Source organism: Camelus ferus, chromosome 35, assembly GCF_009834535.1.
Source record: "Camelus ferus isolate YT-003-E chromosome 35, BCGSAC_Cfer_1.0, whole genome shotgun sequence".
Lineage (NCBI taxonomy): Eukaryota > Metazoa > Chordata > Mammalia > Artiodactyla > Camelidae > Camelus > Camelus ferus.
Window position 1 is genome coordinate 14,199,194 of NC_045730.1, and position 24,083 is coordinate 14,223,276.

Genomic DNA, 24,083 nt, shown 5'->3' on the forward strand with positions numbered 1-24,083 from the left:
ATCTTACAAAAATCAATCAATGTAATACACCGCATTCACAGAATGAAGGACAAAAACTACATGATCATTTCAATTAAAGCAGAAAAAGCATTTGATAAAATTCAACACATTTTCATGATAAAAACTGTCAACAAACTAGGAATAGAAGGAAACTATCTCAACATAATAATAGTCATATATGAAAAGCCTGTAACTAACATCACATTCAATGAATGTGAAAAGCTGAAACAAGGAAAGGATGCCCACTGTTACCTCTTCTGTTCAGCACAGTATTAGAAGTCCTAGCAAGAGCAATTAGGCAAGAAAAATAAATAAAAGGCAGCCAAAAAGAAAATGAATAAGTTCAATTACCTCTGTTTGCAGATGACATGATCTCATATGTAGAAAACCCTAAAGATCCCCATCCCCTGCCAAAAATAAGCTTTTGTAACTAATAAACATATTTAGCTAAGTTCCAGGATATGAAATCAAAATATAAAGTTGGTTGACTGTTAAATGCTAACAATGAACAATCCAGAAGGAGTTTTTAAAAATCTCATTTATAATAGCTTCGAATAGAATGAAATACTTTGAAACAAATTTAAACCAAGGATGTGAAAGACTTATAAACTAAAAACCAGGAAACATTGCTGAAAGATATTAGAGAAGACAAACAAAAGTAATGACATCGGGGGGGGGGGGTCCAAAATGGCAACCTAGGAAGACCCTGATCTCACTTTCTCCCACAGATACACCAAATCTACAGCTACAGATGAATCATTTCTTTGTGAAGATCTGAAAATGAGATGACCTGTTTCTCCACAACAAAGAATAAAAGGACCACACTGAGATGGGTAGGAAAGGGAGAGACACAATCTTAACAAAAGCCCCACTCTTGGAGTGATGACACAAAATAGGGAGGAATCTCACCAGTCTGGCACTTCTTCTGGAGGAGCAAGGGGTTAGTGCCCGACATCAAGCACCCCAACCCCTGGGATCTGCAACAGGAAGATGAGCCCAAAAAACATGTGGCTTAGAAAACTAAAGTGCTACCGGAAACTCAGATTCCCCTTTTAAAGGGCGCATGTGTACTCTCACTCACCCTGAGACCCAGAGAGAAAATAGCAGTTTGGAATTTATGTTGTTATCAATTTAAAGTAGGCCATTATAGACTCCTAAAAGAAAACTCCTAAGCTCTTTGACATCTATGATATTTTTGTGGATCCGACTCCAAAGGCAAGGGAAACAAAAGCGAAAATAAACAAATGAGACTACATGAAACTAAAAAGCTTTTGAAGAGAAAATGAAACCATCATCAAAATGAAAAGGCAACCTACTTAATGGGAGAAGATATTTGCAAATCATATATCCAATAAGGGGCTGATATATAGAACTTAACAGCCAAAAAAAAAAAAAAAAATTGCCATGTGATCCAATAATCCCACTTCTGGGTATATATCCAAAAGAACTGAAAGCAGGGTCTTGAAAAGATATTTACACACCCATGTTCACTGCAGCATTATTCATAATAGCCAAGAGGGGGAAGAAACTCAAATGTTCACCAATGGATTAAGTAAAGAATATGTGGATATGCATATGCAATGGAATTATTACTCAGCCTTAAAAAAGATGGCAATCCTGTCACATACAACAACATGGATGGACCCTGAGCACTTTATTCTCAATGAAATAAGCCAGTTACAAACATCACAAACACTGCATTATTCCACCTATCTATGGTATCTAAAGTAATTAAACTCATGGAAAAATAAAGTGGAATGGTGGTTGCAAGGGACATGGGGCAGTGGGAAATGAGAAGTTGTCTAATGGGCACAGAGTTTCAATTTGTAAGATGAGAAAGTTCTAGAGATCTGTTCCACAACAATGTGAAAGTAATGTATACTACTGAACAGTACATTTAAAAATGATTAATATGGTAAATTTTGTGTTACATATTTTTTAACACGATTAAAAATAAAAAAGGAGTTTAGAGCAAAATAGTCTTTCTTCCTCAACAATAGTTATGTAAAGACTACAGGTTATATTGCAATACGTAATTGGCATGACATACGATCCTTCTTAACTCCTGGTAAACAGAAATGCAGGGCAAAACCTGGCTAGCCTGAACTATGAAGATTTTGTATGGAGATACTATAGAGCAATGAAATGGCTAAAATGAAGGCCAAAATCAAATATGTACAGGGGAAGTCTTGTTTGGCATTTAATGCAAACAATGCTTGTGCCTACGGATCACATTTACATGTCATTCTGAAGAAAAACTAATTTAGACTGAAAGAGGGCAAAAATGCAAATACAATAAAATTCACAATTCAAAATCCTCTACAAACCTTTTAAACACCTTTCTTTCTTTTCTTTTCTTTTCTTTTTTTTTAACTTTGTTTTAGAATCCTCCTAAAATGTGAAACGTTTTCTGGCTTCTCTGGACTGAACACCATGAACAAAATTTAACATTTTTTTCATGAGTCAGAATCATTACTGAACTGTGCTTAAATACACTAATGCCCTCTGGAGCTATTGATAGTTTATAGCTATTTTCTCATTCACCAAATAGCCCAGACTGCTGGACTTTTTGAGTTCTTTTGCTTAGTTTTTATATGTTTTCTTCTTTCTTTTTAATTTTGTTGTCATACTTTAATTGTAAAATACAGATTTATTTCTAGAAGTGTCTTTTTCCTGCTATATTACAGTTATAATTGCCTGTATACAAGGAAACTAGATCAGCAAACATACAAAGCTAGAGTACATGAGATAATATATAACAAAGTAAGAGTAAATAACATAATAGTAAATGGTTCACATTTACTCAGTGTTTGGTATATGTCAGGTCCTGTTCTAAGCAGTGCATAAGCATTAACACATTTAACCCTACATCAATTCTATTATTATCTCCATCTTAAAGATGAGAAAATTAAGGCACAGACTGCTAAGGTAACTTGCCCAAAGCTTTAAGCAGCAGAGCCAGGATTCAACCCCAGGAGAATAATTAGTTTCCATGAAATATAAGTGCATAGTAACATCCCATAAACAGGAGCAGATGCTACCATCTACTCACTTGGGAATCTATTTTGATTGTTCCAAGAACTTTATTTTTTTCATTCTTCTTGGTTTCAAGCAATATTCCAAATGGATTAGTTTGCTGGATCATTAAGCTTCATGTATGTGAAAGTTATTAATTTTAAAATGCATATATGATACGTATTTTAAGAAATGCAGTTAATTCCCATGCCTGTTACAAATTTAAAAAATAAGCCCCTCCCTTCCCAAAGCAGAGTCCTCAGCTCAGAGTTTAGAAAATGAATCTTCATTTCACAGCATATCAATAGAGTATCTCTTCCCTACCTGAATTTCTGAAAACAGAAGCCCTTCAGGTCCAGGGAGAATCCTGAGGCCAGTTCACAGGTGCTTATCCCTAAACTACACTCAGCAAGCATAGCAGTGGAAACTAGGGAGTCCACAACAGTCTGAATTGTCATTTCTTTCTCTTTGGTGGCAAAAGCACAGTTCTATTCTTCTTTGACAGAAGACTTATTTAATTCTGGAAAGGGTTTCCTGCTATAAAGAATTTGCTGAGCCTTATTCAAGCCTTGTTCTGATGGCAACACCACAGAGGCATAAGGACAGACGAAAGGCTTGACCTGGCAAAATGAAGTAGTAACTGGGTCTTACAGGTTATTTTAAAAAGCCAGCAGCTTTTATTTTTATTTTACTCCTTTAATGTAACTTGTGAAGAAATGCTGTAAAATGCTGAATCTAGTCATTTGGGAGTGGATTTGGGGGAAGCTGGTATTAAAACAGGTTAATTATAATAACATCTGGTGATATTTCTCCACGACTATCAGCAAAGTTTATTAAAACAAAAGGAAACACTCAAAGAGGGGAAATCTAAAAGGCCTCCAGGCAATGATAGGGTACACATCACCCACATATTTCATCAAACCATCTTCCAGGAAAACAAGAACTCATGAATAACAAATAATGCAGCATTTCACCAGGGAGGAAAAGAACTACATTTGTCTCTATTATTCATTAGCTGCCAGAGAACCTGGTTTAAAAAGCTTGATGGACTTGGGGGTAGGGGGTGTGTATGTGAAGGGATGTTTCTTTTCTGACATAGTTAAAATGAAAAAAGAAATTATTTTCTATTATTAATTTTTGAAGTGTTTTTGTTATATGCAGTGGCCAAATCTCACAATACAGGGCTAACGAATGGCAATGCAGCATCTGGTGCAGACGCATTACAAGTCTAACTTCACACTGACACACAGCAAGATGCTTTGTGGGGGTTGAAACTGACTCAGGAAAATGTTACGATTGTATCTCATTGAGTGAGCGAGCCAATTTTCTAAACCTTCTTACAGAAAAAAAGCCCCAAAGGCTTGATAAAGATAAGTTCTTAATAGCTCAACACTTTTAAAAATAGAACAATGCCCTCCACTAAAACACAAACTCACTATGACACATCTCTGCTCTACCTTTGACTCCCTGTGCTTCCTGTGATCACAGATCATAAGCAGTGGGGACTTCTCTCTTATTTTTGACTTAATTTAGCTCTTGTTTCCTGAGCTCCATTGTATGCTCTTTGCTGCAGCAACAAAGTGAAACAAAGTCATGGTCTAATTCTCAAAGAGCTTACAACCCATAAGCACAAAAGCAAAATCAAAGTTGCTACCTTGTTCATAGCTAAAGAGCCTCATGTATGTTTCTGAGTAGTCAACTGTTTGCAAAATACAAATTGCCATACTAAGAAAGAAATCAATGAAAGAATATATAATTTCAATTTTATAAAATTCAAAAACTTGTAAAATTTTAATAAAGTATTGTTTAAGCACATATACATAAGTGAAATGATAAAGAATAGAAGTGATAACATAAACTTCAGGATAATGGTTACCTTTTGGTGGGGCAGATGGGTATAGAATGACAGAGGAGCATACAGGGGGCTTCTGAGGTACTGGTAACAATCTATTTTTTAACCTGGACATTGGGTACAATCTTCTTCACAGCAATAGCCCCAATTCCTAGCACAGTGCCTGGAATATAGTAGGTACTCAATAAATATTACTGAAATGAAAGAAGGAAGGAACTGACTATAATTTCTGGCTGTGATACATTATTTTATAGTGGGATGACATTCCCACCAAAACCAATTAGAACATCCAGATAAAACAGAAGGAAGGAATGAAGGGACAAACAAATGAATGAATTAACCTACCTTCCTATGTGGAGGCATCAGAAAGCTGACAATGGAGCCCAAATCAAGAGGCCAAGATCACAGAAATAAGGAAAATCTACAGATATTCTATATTCCTTATTTACATATCAAACTGAGTATTTTATGATATGAGGCATTGGGGGAAGACTCAGAATCCAGACAGGTAGATGGTAAGAAGTAGAGAAGCCAGCAAAGTTTTGGTAATCTTACAGTCCTCAGGAAAAAAATTAATCAATTTGAGGGCTGCAAGTATACTCAAGCCTTAAGGACAAAATCCTAGAGGGAATGAAAAAGCAAAGAAATAAGACTGAGACTCAAACATTTCTGTTGCATTTTTCAGCTGTCTAGAGTGAAAATCAAAGAAACAAAGCAGATGCTGAAGAGAAACAGAGTTAAGTTTTTGGCAGGATCACAACGTTAAATTCCTAATTGGAATTTAGGATCTTTCAAGGATGAAGGGCCCTTGTAAATATCTCAGTGAGCCCCCTAGAATGTTATACATGTAGAAGTAAATAAGGAGTAGTTTGAGTGTTTCACTGAATTCTGTCTATCTTTGGGAAAGATCAAGTACTGGTTAGATTAAGGTGATCTGTCTCTATCTAGTTACTTATCAGAGACAGGGTAAAGCCTCTCTGGAAGAAGGTAATGTGCTATAACAACACAATGTCTGGCAATCACTCTTAAATGACCAAATACCAAGAAATAAACAGACAATAGAAACAGATCCACGAATGACCAGGTGCTCAAACTACTGACAGCAATTTTTAAATAGCGATAATCAACATGTCCAAGAAAGTAGAGGACTATTTTTAGAAAAACTGGAAACTAATTTTTAGAAAAAAAATAAAATAGATATTCTGAAACTAACAAAACCAAGATTGGATACCAGAGAAGAAAGGAGAAGCCAACTAGAAGACAGGTTAGCAGAAAATACCCAGTCTGAAGCTGGAAAACTAAATTGAATAAAATTATTCAAAAGAACATAAAGTACATACAAATATAGAAAAGGGATCTAATATACATGTATTTGGAGTCACATAAAGGGAGAAGATAGAAGCAACGTTAGACTAAATATATCTAGCTACCAATTCAAGACGTGCTATATACCCCAAAGTGGATAAAGATCATAGTCTAACTGGAAAACCAAACACACACACACAAATCTTAAAGTAGCCAGAGGAAAAAAGATCATACTTAACAAATGAGTAGCAACAAGTTTGAGAACTGTTTTCAAAACAGAAATAATAGAAACAAGAGGTGCGAGGGCTGCCCCGGCTCGGGTGACTGGGGCGGCGGTTCCCCCGGGTCCTGGGGTCGCGCCCTGGGCGCTCGTGTGCGGGGCCGAGTGCTGGGGCGGCTCACCTGGCCGCGCGGGCGGGCGGCGGCGGCGGCAGCGAGCGCGGGGCGCAGGTGCCCTTGAAGAATGGATGATGATGATTTTGGTGGTTTGGAGGCAGCAGAGATTTTTGGTGGGAATGGTGAAACCCAAACTACATCTCCAGCTATTCCTTGGGCTGCTTTTCCTACAGGGAAAAATGGAATTTCCATTGTAAACTGCCTTCCAGAATTTATGGTAGAGCTTCGCTGACGTTGCCACTGATGCCAAAGTGGAATAAAGTAGCTGGAGTCCATCTTGCCCCAGCTTCTCCTGAAATTGTACTGGACCATGACCACACTTCTCCTTCTGTTGGCTCCTCTCTTCTGAGCCCATCATTTCCTCGCCAGAGAATACACATACAGACAACAGCATTGTCAGTCAGACGGTTCCTAAAGCACAGAGTCAGCAATCAACGCACACTCATCTGGATATCTCATTTTTTCCATTGGGTTTAACTGATGAGAAAAGTAATGGAACAATTGCTCCTGTGGGTGATTCTGAGGATCCTGGAGCCAATGTATCAAACATACAGCTTCAGCAGAAAATTGCAAGTCTGGAGATGAAACTCAAAGTTTCTGAAGAAGGAAAACAGAGAATTAAAGAGGATGTGGAATCATTGATGGAAAAACATAGTGTCTTAGAAAAAGATTCCCTTAAAGAAAAAGAGCAAGAGGGCATTTATTTTCAAGATAGATACAAAGAACTTCAGGAAAAACATAAACAAGAATTAGAAGACATAAGGGAAGCTGGTCATGAGCCCTCAGCATCATTGTGGATTAATATAAGGCACTACTGCAGTCTTCAGTTAAGCAACAAGTAGAAGCAATTGAAAAACAATACATTTCTGCAACTGAGAAATAAGCACTCAAGTGTGAGAAGTTGTTAAATATTCAGCATCAGCGGCTGCTTGAAATGCTAGATACAGAGAAGGAACTGTTAAAAGAAAAAATAAGGGAAGCTTTGATTCAGCAACCTCAAGAACAGAAGGAAATATTGGAAAAAGGTTTGAAGGAAGAAAGACAAAGAAATAAAGAAGCATTAGTATCTGCTGCAAAGCTTGAGAAAGAAGAAATGAAAGAAGCAGTTTTAAAAGCCATAGAAGAGGAAAGAAAACACTTGGGAAAAGCTCACACCGAAGAAACGGAGTTATGGAAGACTGAGCACACAAAAGATCAAGAGAAAGTATCTTAGGAGATTCAAAAAGCTATACAAGAGCAAAGAAAAATTAGTCAGGAAAGCTGTTAAGGCAGCAATAATACAAGAGCAGAAACATAGTGAAAAGGCTGTGGAAGAGGCCATGAAGAGAACAAGAGAGGAATTGATAGAGTATGTAAAGGAGCAGAAAAGGCTTGATCAAGTCATCCACCAAAGAAGTCTGTCCAGCTTGGGACTGTTCCTCTCCTGTGCTCGGAAACAGTTAAGTGCCCTGATAGCCACAGAACCAGCTGACATGGAGAAAGGGGAGCATGACAAGCTAGCCGCACTGGCAACGGTAAATCACGAGACCCCTGAAATACACGCTGTGAATTTTAAAGATGCTTTTGTTTTCTTTCCAAACCTTGGAAAATTGATTTCCAGTCGAACGATAAACCAAAACAATATTTAGAAAAACTACAAGAGATTTAATTTATTTTCTTTTGTTTTTCTCCTTCTCTTTACCTTTACTATCATTTTATTAGTAGTAGTAATAGCAGCAACAGAAAGTAAGAAGGGACCCTGAAACCACTGAAAATTGCCACATTACCAAAAGTTAAAAGTACATGCTATGGCCTCTGGTGGCCTGTTACATTGTATTTGGCAAAAGTAGTAAGTATCTTTACATACTGTTTCACAGTGACTCTTGATAAGACTCTAGAATGTAATCATACATTTATTTGATTTTGAGGATAGAAACAGCATGGTTTTCAACATCACCTATTTATCTATGTAACTTAAATATAAAACACTGATATAAGAGCAAAGCATTCTCATATTACAAGACCTCTCTTCTGCAGTGGGATCTATGTATTTTCATTGATAATAATTAAAAACACTAAAGATTAATTAATTCAACTTTGATCTGATATATCACTGAAAGTCATAGATGTGTGTTCTATGCTTACTTCCTATTTCTATTCTTCAAGTCACTATGAACCAATAATACCATTTTTCTTATGAATCATACCATGAACTTAATCTCTAAAAAGAGAGTGTAATATACCTGTTTGTAGGAATTCAAGTTCAAATATGAGAGATGGGAAATCCTCCAGTATTTCAGAATGTACTTAATTCATGAGCAGTATGCTTCAATGTAAACTTATGAGGGGTTTTTTTGAAGATCAAAACTAAAATACTGTCATTAAAAATGTATGCAAATGTCTTGTTTTCTGAAATGCTCCTAGTTTCATGGGCTTTGTACTTTTCTGGGATTTCTCATGTAATAAAAAGCTTCAAAAGTGAAAAAAAAAAGAAATAATAGAAACAAGAAAATAATAGAATGACATCATTAAAGTGCTAAAAGAAGGGAAAACCCTAGAATTATTTCCCAAGAGAAAATATCCCTTCAGATTTGAAATAAAGGTATTTCAAGTCAAACTAAACCTGAAAAAATTCCTTATTACCAGACCTATGACAAAATAAATGTTAAAGAAATTTTCAAGCAGAAGAAAAAGTATGCCAGACAGAAGCACAAAAATACAGGATATAATGAATAGTAATGGAAAGTAAATATATGGGTGAGTCTAAATTAAAATGGTACAAGGTAGTAATAGTAAATAATAATTCTCCTGCGCTTTAAGATATATACTGACTTAAAATTCAAGGCAAAAGGGAAGGGAAAGGGTAAGATGCTGTAAAAGATGCTGACACCCTATTTTGTCTGGGAAAGGTAAAAGGAATAACTTACATTGTTTGTACTAAGGTAAAGATGTATGTTATAATCCATAGAGTAACTACTAAAAGTATAGAAAAACAGCATATAACTAACAGCCACAGAAAAGAGTGGAATACTAATAAGAAGAAATAATAGATTAATGCCAACTAAAGCAAGAAAAGAGATAGAAAGGAATATAATGGGACAGATAGAAAAATATTAGTATAATATATATGAATAAAATGCACAAGAAGGGAAGAAGGAAAATAGAAAAACAAGCAGGCTGTCCGATTTCTAACAGTGATTTTTTTTTTAATTTGCAAACATTGTGTGGTTTGTCTAGTGATGAGTAGAAAACATTGCATTTGTACAGTAGGGCTATTAGATTACTATGCTGTATGTTTACATTTTAATAAAATGAATAACAGGAAAAATTAATGTTTTTTTTAATCAAGATAGTCATTACTTTTTAAGTGGGGTGGGATTAGAAGAGAGTGAAAATGGTCTTTTTGCTGGTAATATTTTCTTTTCCTGAGTGCTTTTTAAACAAGTATGGTCATTTTGTTCACTATTTTGTAGTATGCATTTTGCACATCAATAAAATTTTTGAAAAATAACCAAGTAGCACCAAGAGAAACCACACTGACTAGGGCAACTAAAATTAAAAAGGTAAACAATAACAAGTGTTGGTGAGGATGAAGAGAAACTGGAGCCCTCATACACTGCTGGAGGGACTGTAAATAGTACAGTCACCCTGGAAAACAGTTTATCAGTTCCTTTAAATGTAAAACATGGTTCTCATATGACCCAGCAATTCCACTGCTAGGTTTATACCCAAGAGAATTATCCATACAAATCTGTGCAGAGAAATGTTCACAGCAGCCCCCAAATGGACACAACTCAAATTTCCATTAGTGGATTTTGATAAATAGAATGTAGCTTATCCATATAACAGAATATTATTCAGCAATAAAAAGGAATGAAGTACTGATATATGCTACAATATGAATAAGTTTGAGGTAAAGTATGCAAAATTAAAGAAGCTAGTCACAAGAGAGCATATATGGTATGATTCATTTATATAAAATGTTCAAAATAGGCAAATTTATTGAGATAGAAAGTAGAAGAGTGGGTGCCAAGTGCTGGGGTGAGAAAGAATGGGTACAGGGTTTCTTTTGCAGGTGACATAGATACTCTAAGGTTAGGCAACTGTTATTGCACAACTCTGAATATAATAAAAAACACTGAAATGTATACTTTAAGAGAGTGAATTTTATAGTGGGTGAATTATATTTCAATAAGCTGTTATAAAAAGAATAACTAAGTATACAAAAGGTCAGAAGTTTCCTTCAGAACTGAGAAAATGCAGGCAATAAAAATAAAAATAAATGTAAAGTAGGTAAGTGAGCTATAAAACTCAAACACGTTTTGGTAATGCTTTGTCTTAGTCATCCTGGGCAGCTTTAACAAAATATCATAAACCGCATGACTTAAATACAGATACTGCTCACAGTCTGGAAGCTGTGGAGCCCAAGATCAAGGTGCTGGTATATTCAGTTCCAAGGGAAAGTCCTCTTCCTGGCTTGCATGTGGCCACCTTCTTGCTGAGTCCTCATACGGTGGGGAGGGAGGGAGAGTTCTGGTCTTTCTTCTTCTTCTTATAAAGGCACTAATCCTACTAATGGGCACTACCCTGGTGACTTCATCTAAACCTAATTACTTCCTAAAGGCTCACTCTACAAATATCACATAGGTTAGGACTTCAACATATGAACGCTGGGGGGCGCACATTCAGTCAGTAACATGCTTAGTATGTACAAGAATATAAAAGACAAGATTGATAATATTGGCAGAGATTGGCAAATAATAAAAAGAATCAAATTGATTTCAATAAATGAAACATAGTAAGTTTAAGAATTGTCAATAGATTAAATATCCATCATATAAAGATGAAGAATGAACTATTAAACAAGAAAGCTAGATCATTAAAAAAAAATGTCTAGAATTAAACACAGACAAAATAATGGACAATATAGAAAATAACACAAGAAAAATAGGGAGTATAGAGAAAGTACCTAACATACACGTCATTAGAGACCCCAGAGGGGAGATGAGGGAGACACTGAAGCAAAAGTACCATTTTAAAAGATAATGGCTGGTTCATGTATAACTGAAAAATTGTGCTCTACACTGAAATTTGACACAACATTGTAAAATGACTATAACTCAATAAAAAAAAATGTTAAAAAACAAAAAGATAATGGCTAGAAATTTTCCAAAAAATATTGGTAAGTTCACATTTAAGATGCACTGCAAACCCTAAACTGGATTAATATAAGGAAAATAACACCTAAACATATCAAATGCAAAGATAATATTTAAAGCTGGTTTCATATCTAGCTAAAATATATATTATATATAATTTGAATATACTCAATACTGTATATGTTATTATATATTTATTATTATTATTAAAATTAAGTGATTGGTTAATATAAGTGCAAAAAAAAAAAAATGACTGGTAATCTAGAATTTATACCCAAGAAAAATACTCTTCAAAAATAAAAAGTGAATTAAATATATTTTCAGAAAACCAAAATCTGAAATCATTTTTCATCCGCAAACCAATACTACATAAAATACTAAGGAGTGTTTATTAGACAGAAAGAAAATTATCTCAAATGAAACCTTGAAGGTGCAGAAAGGAGTCAGCAGTCATGGAAACCAGGGTAAAATTTGGGTTAATTGAAATTAATATATACTGTTTAAATCACTGATATAACTATGTAGGTATCATTAGGAACATCCCTAAAAGAAGACTAAGAGAATTTAAGACACGAAGTTGATTGTAGTGAGGAGAATTGACAGAAAGAACCAAAGAGGAAAGACAACTAGAAATAATAAAATAGAATTCAAATCCTGAATATAAAAGACCTCTTATACATCAATAAGAAAAAAATAAACATTCCAGTTTAAAACTGAGCAAAAGTTTGAATAGAATGTCACAATGGTTAATAAACATATAAAAAGTTTCCAACTTCATTAGTGATCAGAGAAAAGCAAATTTAAGATAACCAATACATACCTATCAAAGTGGTTGAAACTCCAACAACTGACAATTTAAGGGTCAGTGAGGATGTGGAATAAATAGAACCCTCATATAGTACGAACAGTCATATAAATTAAATTAACACAATCTCTTTGTAAATGAGTTTGGCATTACCTACTAAATTTGAACATAACATACCCTATTATTCAGCTATTTCAATCCTAGGTATATACTAACTAAAAGATATGGAAATATGCTCTGGTAGACAAGCAAAAATAGATGTACTGTTTGCAGTAATCCCAAACTGTTAAGAAGGCAAATGTGCATCTGAAGTAGAATGGAGAAGTAAATTATATTTATCTAATGTTATTCTATATATATATATATATAGAATACTATACAATGAAAATAAACTAAGTGATATACAACAACTTGTATGAATTTCTTAATCCCTCAAACAATGTTGAACAAAATAAGTCATATATGCTGCATTATTCTATTTATATAATGTTTAAAACAGGAAAATGCAATATTTAGTGTTAGAAATCAGGATATTTGTTAGTTTGTGGAAATAGTTGGGAGGAGATAGTGGATGGAGAACTAGAAGGCCTTCTGGAGTATTGGTGATGATTTTTCTCTTGACCTGAGTGGTACTTATAGAGGTGTGTTCCCTTTGTGACAATACATTATTCTGTATACTTAGGATTCTGTTCTTTCATACAATGTTTTGTGACAATTCATTATGTTGTATACTTGTGATTCTGTACTTTTATGCAATGTTTTTTATTTCAATAAAAATTATAGAATTAATACTATGCTACACACTTCTGCCTCCCACCCTTAATCTTTAATTTCTCTTATTTCACCTATTATATAAATTCTATTTTTTTAATTATTTTGATTTATTTGAAAGAATAAATTTTGTCCATTCCATTTTTGCTGATGGAGAAGGGATCTATATACTGATATTGAAGGAGGAAGCCTCTGAAAATTTAAAGTAATTATATAAAAAAATTATGTAAAACTCAGAATGTGTTTGCATGCACTCAGTTCTTGGCTGCTTCTCAAGTATTTAGAATCTGAATGTACATTTGCATTTTCCCAGTGAAATTTTAGAGGGTTTTTCAATAGTAATTAGCAAATCAGCTAAAGAATAAAGGGCACAGGGCTAAACCAAAAGCCAGGAACTACACAGCCTATTAAATGCTAAATCAAAACTAAATGTTATATTCTCAAATGACACTGAGCTTTTCTTTTATTATGGGGAAAACAAAATATTGTTTATCACTCAAGAAGAAAATCACTTTAATTGGTATAATTGCTACCATTCTCAGCTGAAAAACATGCAAGATGTTTTAAAACAATTTATCTAATTCTAGAAAAAAATTCAAGATGCATAAATGTCCTTAGTTCATCATTGAATCACAAAAAAGTTTTTTTTTTGTTAATAGGACAAAGCTTAAGTAAATATTTAATATAAAAAATGTTTCCAAGTACTTTAGGAATATACATTTTTATATAAAGGGTAAAAATACTGGTTATAAACTTTCTCTATCATCAAAACAGGCCCCTTTAAATAATCTCTAAGGCATGACATTCAGAGTCTTGCACATACTTTCAAGTCACAGAACTTTAGTGTGCTTTGCCTTACCTGAGACTCTAAACCTAATCTGACCAACAAAAAAAAGTGAATAGAAATCTAAAGCAGCTCTGGAATCTTAGCATTCCTGATGTCTATGAGTGGGAATGTAGACTAAAACTGACATGTACCCTCAACTTTAGGAAAACAGACTTTTTAAAACAGAAGGAGAAATTATCCAGTAAAACAAAGTTCAGAAAAGAAACATCCCTTTAAGAAAAACACAAGGAGTAATAAGCATTAGGATTAAGTTTAAAATGTTTAAAGGACCCTCATTTCCTTTTTGAGGATGTCTGTGGTGGCCAATAAGGGATGCATACATAGAAGGCATACATAAAGACTTCACCAAAGCATTTCCCATGATTTTATTTAAAATTTTTAAAATTCACAGAGAAATGGAAGAAAGACTTGAAATTACTAAATAGTCATTAAATGGGGTTCTGATTAATAGAGGGAAATTCGTGGTAGTGAATGGCAAGGCCTCTGCTTTTGGCACTCTTCTTTAATGTATTTAACAACAGTTTGAATGAAGCATTGAGAAGATAACATTAAAGAATGAGTGAGTCAACTACATATAAAACAGATAAACAACAAGGTCCTATTGTATAGTACAAGGAACTAAATTTAATATCTCACAATGGCCTATAAAAAGGGAAACAAAATGAAGGAAATACTCAGCTATTTACATGAAAACATATACCTAGAGTTTCCTAGACAGAGCCTAGGTCACCATGGGATTTGAAGCAATTTATTACTGAATTAAAATTTGTTATGTTGTAGACCTGAAAAGATTTACTCGACATTGGTAAATCACCACTTTAACACTTTTGAGCCTTCCTGCAGGAGAAAATTCTGTGATTCAGTAGTGAAGGGAAGATCCTCTTCCAATCCCACAACATGATACAGCAAGCGTAAATGTGCCCAAGGAGGCAGACATTCAAAGCTCTGAATTTTATGTTTCATTTTTAGGCTATAGTCCCAACTTTTATTATAAAAAAATTTGTAATGGAAACATTTAGTGATTTAAAACAGAAAACCTGGCCTTAGTTTTGCACTGGATTCAACAGTTCTAATTAGGCTAAATCCACCTTATAAAAGTGAGGTGCAGGAAGTAATTAATCATTGTAAGACACTTTTTAAATACCAAGTGCTACAAAGATGTTAAATAATAAGCTTAAGTACTATAAAAATTAACTATTAAATAAAATATTGGATTTTCTTGAAGAACAAAGTAATCAACAGCAGAAATTCATTTCCCCTAAACTGTAGATGGTTGTGGTCATTACAGCTCTAGCAGAATTTTAACAAGGTTATTTAATTGAAGGTGTAATAGGTACTATCATGGCAATATTGCAATACTGAGGATGGACAGAAACACAAGCAAAGCTGCGGAGTGTTAGTTTAGAAACAACTACCCAGATCTCTTTGTAGCACTGTATATGTCATCTGGTTTATATTTTTATCTGTTTCTTTGAGCACATATTTAATTCTCTTATATTCTTACAATGGCCATGTTCAATACCAAGAAACTTCACAAAGAATCAGGAAAGTAATACACAGAGGAGCCATTCAATGCATGTTCTGCTTCCTTAAACACCTAAAACATGAGTCAAACACACCAAATAACAATAAACAAAATTCAGTGGCTTGTAATGCACTGTGAGCTTATGTCATTTTAGACACAAGTTTTAGACATGGGAGAAATCTCTAGAACCTGTGCCTTTAATCTGGGATAAGCATCTCTAATGGCGGGTAGTATTATAAGGATGTATAATTTGAACTTTTGATATTCAGGGAGGCTCTGATGGTTGGTTGGGAAGGCAGAAGTAATCAATCAGCAAAGCCATATTTGCCTTTTATTCTTAATATTATACACTTATTAAAATTATATTAACATAAACATATAAAGAAGCTTAGACTCTATAAAAGTTTCTAGAAATTGAGAAACCATTTTAAAGCAAAACTGAAGGCCAACTAATATCCTAGAATTTTGCATGAATTTCTTTGTCTAATTTTAACTGCTACCTCAAAAATTTGCTTTTTTATCAGAATAAATTCAAGGACTGCCCCACATAGTTGTAGGACACTGCTGAGCTCTCTGTGAAGCTAGCAGGGTTCACTTTTCATTAATTAAACTGATGACTTAACTTTATCATTATGGGCTTCACTATACTGATGTTTAAAATATGTAATGACAGTATGACATAGATATCAATCAGGACAAATGCTGGCCACAGTCCCAGAGCATGGTCCTGGAGGTCCCTGCAGGCCCAGAGGTCTTCTTTTAGTTGGGGATGTCCAGGGGTTTCAGACTAAGAGTCTGGGACTGGAAGTGGGTGAAGTAGGTATATTTGAGTAGTGGCTATCTAACTACTATTAAAAAAAAAAAAAAAAAAAAAGCAACAACAACAAACTATTGGTATGGCAGCTTTGCTTTATCAGGCCAAGGTGTTGGCCTAAATGGAAGCAGGTCCCCACCGGAGTCAAACGAAAAATGGAAATTCAAATACAAGGAGAGAGTAGCTACCTTTACTCCTTTGCCCATTCCCCATTTATTATCTGACATCATTTGGCCCATTTCTGGAAGTCTGAACCCACCAGCCACCCCCAACTCCACCTCCCTCACCCCACAACACACTCATACTCCTGAGTTGTCTGACTTTGAGGTTTTACCATTTGTCCCAGGACAGCCCCTGCCACCTCCACTCCAGCTCCCCAGGACAGTTTAATACAAAAAGCAACTTGTTTACTCGCTACCTCTGGCACCCACTGCCTTCTGCTGAAGCTGCCACACAGATTGGATTAACCCTCCTTCCCTCCGCCTGCCTTAGTTGGAGACTTCATAAAGGGTCATATTTTAATTTCAAATGTTAGCAACCCGGCTTGAAACAAAGAAAACAAAGTTTTAAACAGAATACCAAGGATACCTTCTCTTTACAGGTATATGCTGTGCTTATGAGAGGTTCAGCGTGAGAGCACAGGCAGCAGGCCAGCCTGGCTCTGAAAGCAAACACCTGTTCAGGCTCAGAGTCTCTTCTGTGAAAGGTTCTCCATCTCACCTGGAGACAACTGTTTTCTTTTAGCATTTTGATAGTAATTCTACTATAAGTCTTACAATGCTAGTTTTAAATCATTTACCTGTAATCTTCTGGACTGGGAGTAACTGCCAACCAATTATTTATTGAATGAATTAGTGAATGAATGAACAAATGATTGAATGAAAGAAACCGAAGTCCAGGAAACAAAAATACTATGATGAGCACATGCATATAAAAACATATATTCTTGCCTAGTACAGGAGGACAAGGAAAGAAAGGCAGATGAATCCTAGCACAGGTGAAGGAAAGGATACCTACTGACATCACTCTCGGCATTCAGGTCTGATCCTGAGACAGCTGTCCTCTCTCCAGGGCAACCAATTCTCAGAAAATGTTCAGGAAATGAGAAAGTTTGACTTCTCTGTCAATACCTGTCCCTGGAGTATGAACATGGGAAAACTTCCATTCCCCACCTTCCCCACCATCCTCACTTCTGATCCTGGCCCTAACCCAGGGTCATCTTTGCAACAAGAATTAAACTACAAGACAGATTTACATGCTATTATGCTACTATTCCACCATGCAAATTTTCTAGATGAAGTTAGCAAGAAAAGTGTTCCCTTAGCCTCACCAGAAAATATCACTGGACAATGGAGTAGCTGTACCTTCCATGAGCTAATAGTGCCTATCCCCAAAGACATCCACATCCTGTCTCCTGAAACCTGAGAGTATGTTAGTTCATACAGCAAAAGGGATTTTGCAGATGTGATTAAGGATCTTAAGATGGGGAATTTAGTCTAGATTATGAATGTGGGCCCAATATAATAACAAAGGTCCTTATAAGAGGGATACAGAAGGGTCAAAGTCAGAGAAGAAAATATGACAACAGAAGTAACGGTCAGAATGATGCCAGGAAGGGTCCACAAGTCAAGGAATGAAGGTAACTGCTAGAAGCTGGAAAATGAAAGGGAACAGAATCTTTCCAAGGGCCTTCAGAAAAAAGCTAGTTGTGCTGACATCTTGACTTTAGTCCAGAGAAACTGATTTCAGAATTCTCACCTCCAGAATGGTAAGATAGATAAATTTATACATCACTGTCTTTGTGTATAACTTGTTACAGCAACAGGAAATTAATATGCCTATTCACAGACAATTAAAACTGAGTTTTCAACAGTGAAATAATGAAAAATACCAGAATTCAGGTTGATTGGTTTTTTAAGCTCCAAACTAGAATTTAACATTTTGTAAATTAAACAGCTGCCTGATTAGAATGAATCTTCAAAGCAAGTATCAAGTGATCTGAAGAGGCCTGTACATTAAAACTTCTTCTTTTACATAATACATCCTAGTCTTCCAGTTCTACAACTTGAAATATGGGCCCTACCTGTCAACAGGGGAACATGCATATAGGATTAAAGAAGATGGAGGATATTACAGACTCATTATCTGTGCATCCTAGTAACAATCTGCTTTTGGCTTCACCAAGGATGGTAAGCCCTCATTTTCTACTTCCCTGGCAATATAGAATGCTTAGTAGGGCCAATAGCTTTACTTCCCATTAACTATTTGTAGCTTCTTAGCCATAATGTTATAATCTGTTTATGCAAAATGTTACCTTACTGATGAGAATATGAACTTGTATTTTATCCAATATTTGAGTAATACGAGATGTGGCCTTCCTTCCTTCTTCCTTCCTAAAATATCATTTTTGAGCAATTATCTGTAGTAACAACATGACTAACCTTTAATGGTTTCTCTTGTGAGCATACATTTGTGTCTTAGACATAAAAGAATATTCAGAAAGCCAGCGGGTCTACCTATGAAGGTCTTCTCCCCAAGATTTTCAAGAGCAAGCTTGAAACCTCTGTCTACTCACTTGAAAGACAAAAATTATATAACCTACCCATCATATATCACAATTTCAAAGAATAAAGCAGTCAGAGAATAGGAAAATTCAGGGGGGACAATTGAAAGAAAATAGAATAATCCAGGGAATATAGTCATGCAGTTAGCTCCATTAACTCCCTGGCAGCTTTCAGGGGAGCATGGATGCAGAGCACTAAATGACAGCCAAGAAGCATGGAGGAGAGAGGTGTGCACATATGATGTCAGGCACCAAGGGCCTTCAGTGGACATTTGCACCAAAGACTGAGCCCAGCAGGGCCCACAAAAAGGCTGGGTGTGGACAGTGCTGATGGTGGGGGCAACACAGCAGAGGGGAATGAGGACTTCTCACCCTTGCACTGCCTCTAACAAGCTGTATGACTGCAGTCAGGGGACTCAGCTTGCCTGTTATTCAGCTCTTCCATCTGTAAAGTCAGAATTGGACCATATGATCACCAACATCATTTTTTAACTTCAGAATGCCATAACTCTTCAGAAGAGTTCAAAATAGTAGGTAAAAAGACATTGAAATATTGAGAAAATAGGACACATGAATGAATTACTAAAATATGTTGCCTAAGCCGTTATCTGTATCCCATGAAGAGTACTTCCAATTTTCTAGACAGCCCTTTATTAAAAAAATATAAACCAAATATTTTTGAGCTCCTAACAAATGACATATACACAATGGTAATGATGGAAATGATGGCTTTTACAATGATGATGATAAGATTACTAATGCACTAGGCCCCGGGGTAGACCCTCAGCAAAAAATACCCATATCCTAATCCTCAGAACCTGTGAATATGCTGCCCTACATGGAAAAGGGACTTGGCAGAAGTGATTAATTAAGGACTGTGAGATGGGGAGATTATCCTGGATTATCAGAGTGGATCCAATCTAATCACAAGGTCCTTAAAAGTAGAGAACCTTTACTGGTTGTGATCAAAGAGGGATAGTAACTACAAAAGAAATGTCAGCGAGATCCTACAATGCTGGCTTTAAGATGAAGGAAGCAGACCATGAACCAAGAAATGTGGGAGGCTTCTAGAAGCTAGAAAAGACAAGGAAACATCCTCTCCTAAATCTCCCAAAAAAGAATGCATCTAGTCCAGTGAGACCCATATTATACTTCTAATTTACAGAACCATAAGATTATAAATGTGTGTTTTTTTTAAGCAACTAAATTGGTAGTAATTTGTTATAATACCAACAGAGAACTAAGACAAGCATTATGGCTGGTACCTTACAAATATTTCAGTTAATTCTCAACACAATCCTATGAAGCAGGAATTATTGTTCACTTAAAGATGAGACCAGTGGGACTCAGGCAGGTTGGGTAAATTTTCCAAGTTTATACAGCTTGTGAAAATCAAGCCAAGATTTGAACTTGGGTATATCTGATTCCATCTCTCTGTTCTTAACCTGATGCTCCAGGGATTCTCCTCCTGTGTCAGTTACTTCAGAGGATACCAGAAAGCAGAATCTAGGTCCTTCATTAACTGTTGGAAAGACAAGGTTCAAGTTCTGTACCTCAAACTCTGAAAAATTTTCTTCATTTTTGCAGAAATTTTCCCCAACACAAAGTCTTCATAGGAAACAACATAAGGATGAATTCAACCTTGCCTTTAGAAATAATACTTTACATATTTATAATAAACAGCTTTTTGATTTCTTCTCTTACTTAGATGGCCCATAGGAAGAATGGAATACCTTAGATAGACCCCCCCAAATCTATAAGGAACATACATGCCTGGAAAGAGCTGGGCAAGATAAACCCAGTGCACCTAAAGATGTTCACAAAATGAAATGTGCTGTGTTCTCTGTTTGATTCCACCTTTGTTAAAAATTACTTTTAAAATTATGAATTCTTTCAGACATACAAAAGAGAAAAGTTTGTTTATAAAGGACATTTGTAATTTTGAGGTGCTGGAAATATTTCCTGTATCTGTGTTAAAGTGTTTTTCCTTTTTTGGGGAGTGAAGGCTGGTGACTCATTCTGACCTAATGAGCATTAAAACTAAAACTGCATTCAATAGTATCCAGTTGTTTTGTCTTCCAGCGCAATATTTCCTTGCTCAAAATAAAGTGATTGTGAGAGCACCCAGAAACATGAGAGCTTTGTAAGTACTTAATGTATGGCTATTTGAAACTCTTTTCTTAGGGGTAATTTGGTGAAAATGGAACTCCTATTATATATGGTCTATATAAGCATAGTCTTGCTAAATCCATTTGGGAGTGGCTTGGGTCAGGAGCTCAGCTTCAGGCCTGAGACTTAGATATGCTATATTTAAATGCCAGTTTCCTCATTATCTTGGGTGCTTTCTGCTCACTATGCTCTAGATACAGCACAATGTATTCATAGGGACTCTAATCCAACACTTCTCCAGGAACCATATCACTTGCCTCCCCCAACACATACCTCCATACAAATATCTTGCTGGCCAATGCCCTAGCATTGCTAAAATGAATTCTAACTTGCTACCTCATCTGAGGACTTTCTCGGATACAATTAGTTATTTGGGCTATTTCTGCTTTGGTTTTCCTATCTGTAAAATAAGAAAAGCCCCTATTAAGATATCTTATGAAGCTGAAATACAAACTATGGTGAAAATCAACATGAGCCAGCAAATTTCAATTTTCACAAGAGAAACTTAGCTAATATAAATAACTTCAAAAAAAGAAATAAATAAAAAACCAAGCAGACTTATCATTAGTATATTTGCATTATTAATGGCTATAAATTATAAAGATTATGAAAATGGAGCTGATACCTCTCCATGCTTAATCAACAAATCTTTTACTTCCTTCCTCTGCAATATTTTAATCTGGTTTATGTTTAAATTTTTTATTTATAAAACCACAAATGGCTACATTCAGGATTACTAGAAATATGGGTACTTTCCAGACAAATCATATGGGGTATTCCTGTAGTCTGATTTCACAAGAGATCAAAGTACTACAAAGATGTTTTTAACTTTTGTTCCATGATAGAAGTCAGGCATCTTGTCAAGAGCCTTGCCACACAGTAAGATGGGCAAGAGAAAGACCTTCATCAAAGAGAAGCTTAGTGGAACACCCACTGGTCAGCCAGCAGGAGGCTCCTTTTTGTCTCTGTAGAATATTGCTTGATGAGACCACTGAGGGATAGGTTAGATACTCTGCTGTGGCAATACATGAAAGATGGAGTCTATCCTTAGTTACCTGTCAAATGGACAACAGCTTCCATCTCACAACAAGGTCAAGTATAGAAAACAGCATTCATTTCAGAGAAAGCAGTTGCATTACTTGAATATAATAACTATGCATAAAGCTAGCACGTCTATGCTTATTGATGGTGTAAATGCTTCATGTTCAGACATTTAATTTTTTTAATATAAAGTATTTGGAATGTGTTATCCATGAATGAATCAAACCAGAAATCAGGTGAAGTCTAAGATTCTGCAACCTTTTAAAAAAAAATCAAGGTAATTAATTCTTAATTTGATCTCCAGCCCCAAACAAAATAACAAAAAATACCACCAGTGAATTCTACACATCTGTATATTTTGAGATATATTTTGAATTTAATGCTGCACAATATGAAGAATGTTTCCAACCGACTGAACCTTTAAAGCAGTGAATCTTGATGACTGTCTCTTCTGAGAAGAATGCCAAGCACAAAGCAGTAATAGAAACTCAGACACTAATGAAAACAAAGGTGAACCAGTAGCTTCAGATTAGTGTAAGAGGTCTGAGTTATATAGACTCTAGCCTCTATTACTAATTTTCTTTGATATGCATAATGATCTTAAGTAAAATGCCTAATTTAATAGCTCTTTCCTCTTTGTTAAATGATGAAAATTTTTTTCTATTTCTTGGAAATGTACTGACAATTTTCAATGATTCAAAGTCCATAGTGCATGTGTGTCTTCTAGCAAGGTAAATAATCACCTATTAGGAGTTATATAAGTTACACAAAAAATGCTTTTCAAAAAATGGTCCATGGGACACCTGCCTCAGAATTGTCAGAGGTGCTTCTTAAGCTTTCTCAGACCCATTTAGATCTATTAATTCAAAATATTTTGTGAACAAGTACAGGAATGTGAACTTTTCAAAAGCACCTTAGATGATCTTTATACATTCTAAAGTTTAGAAACTACTGAATAAGATTTTGATAAATCAAGGATGATTTATAAAAATCCCAACTCAAGGATTTTTTGACCAAACTGGAAATAGAGCCATACAGTGAATAAGTCATGTAATATGAAATCAGTAATATTATCTCTGCAAGTAGACTAACTGAATTATGCTAGTAGATTCAGGCAATTTAAGATCTTCATGAGAACACATAGAGAGTAACAGATTAAAGTCAAATAGGCCTTTTATATACAACCTTAAGTGGGTTGAACAAAATTAAATGAATCAGGAACCTCATCAGATTTTAGTCATCTGCTTACTCTCTTCCTTCTCCAATTAAGTCAAAATTTAGAAACAAGAGTCATGATTTCCTTTACCTCTTAAAATGTCTGAACATCAAATTTAAGAAATTCTGGATATTTATTGATTGCTTAAGGAGGCAAACAATGCTCATTTCTAATACCTGGGCAGATTAAAAGGGGTTAGCAAGGTATCCTAAACTTACCTCCATACCAAGATCTAAATCTCACTCTCCTAGAAAATAGGAAGTCTGCTAGTCATCTGAATGAAGTCTCATTTGGCTCAGAGACTTTCACTGATGCTCTACTTGACTTGATGAGTATTTTATCTACCTAGCAGAAGACCTAAGAAGATGCATCTCCTTCCTTATGTGAAGAAAGCTGGAGACCCACTTACCCCATGGGCTATATATTTGTATCATCAAAGATGCTAGAAGAGGAAGCAATTCAAGAGCAACTAAGTACCAGGAACTTCATCAATTAAATCATAACTGATTATGAAGAGAAATGTGGAAGCATCTAAGGGGACAGGGGATCAGAAAGTGAGTCCTTCATATGCTTCAATTTTCCTTTGTTCATGATTTCTTCAGAACACATACTAAGGTGGGCTGAAC

General features: G+C 35.3%; 1 protein-coding gene and 1 pseudogene across 1 annotated transcript in view; one reads left to right on the forward strand and one right to left on the reverse strand.

Moving 5' to 3' along the window:
- The window catches only part of GPR158 (G protein-coupled receptor 158), a 304,199-nt gene that overhangs the window by 165,805 nt on the left and 114,311 nt on the right, over positions 1-24,083 (reverse strand). The gene's annotated exons all lie outside the window — the stretch shown is intronic.
- Positions 6,519-8,196, forward strand: LOC102508718 (annotated as a pseudogene).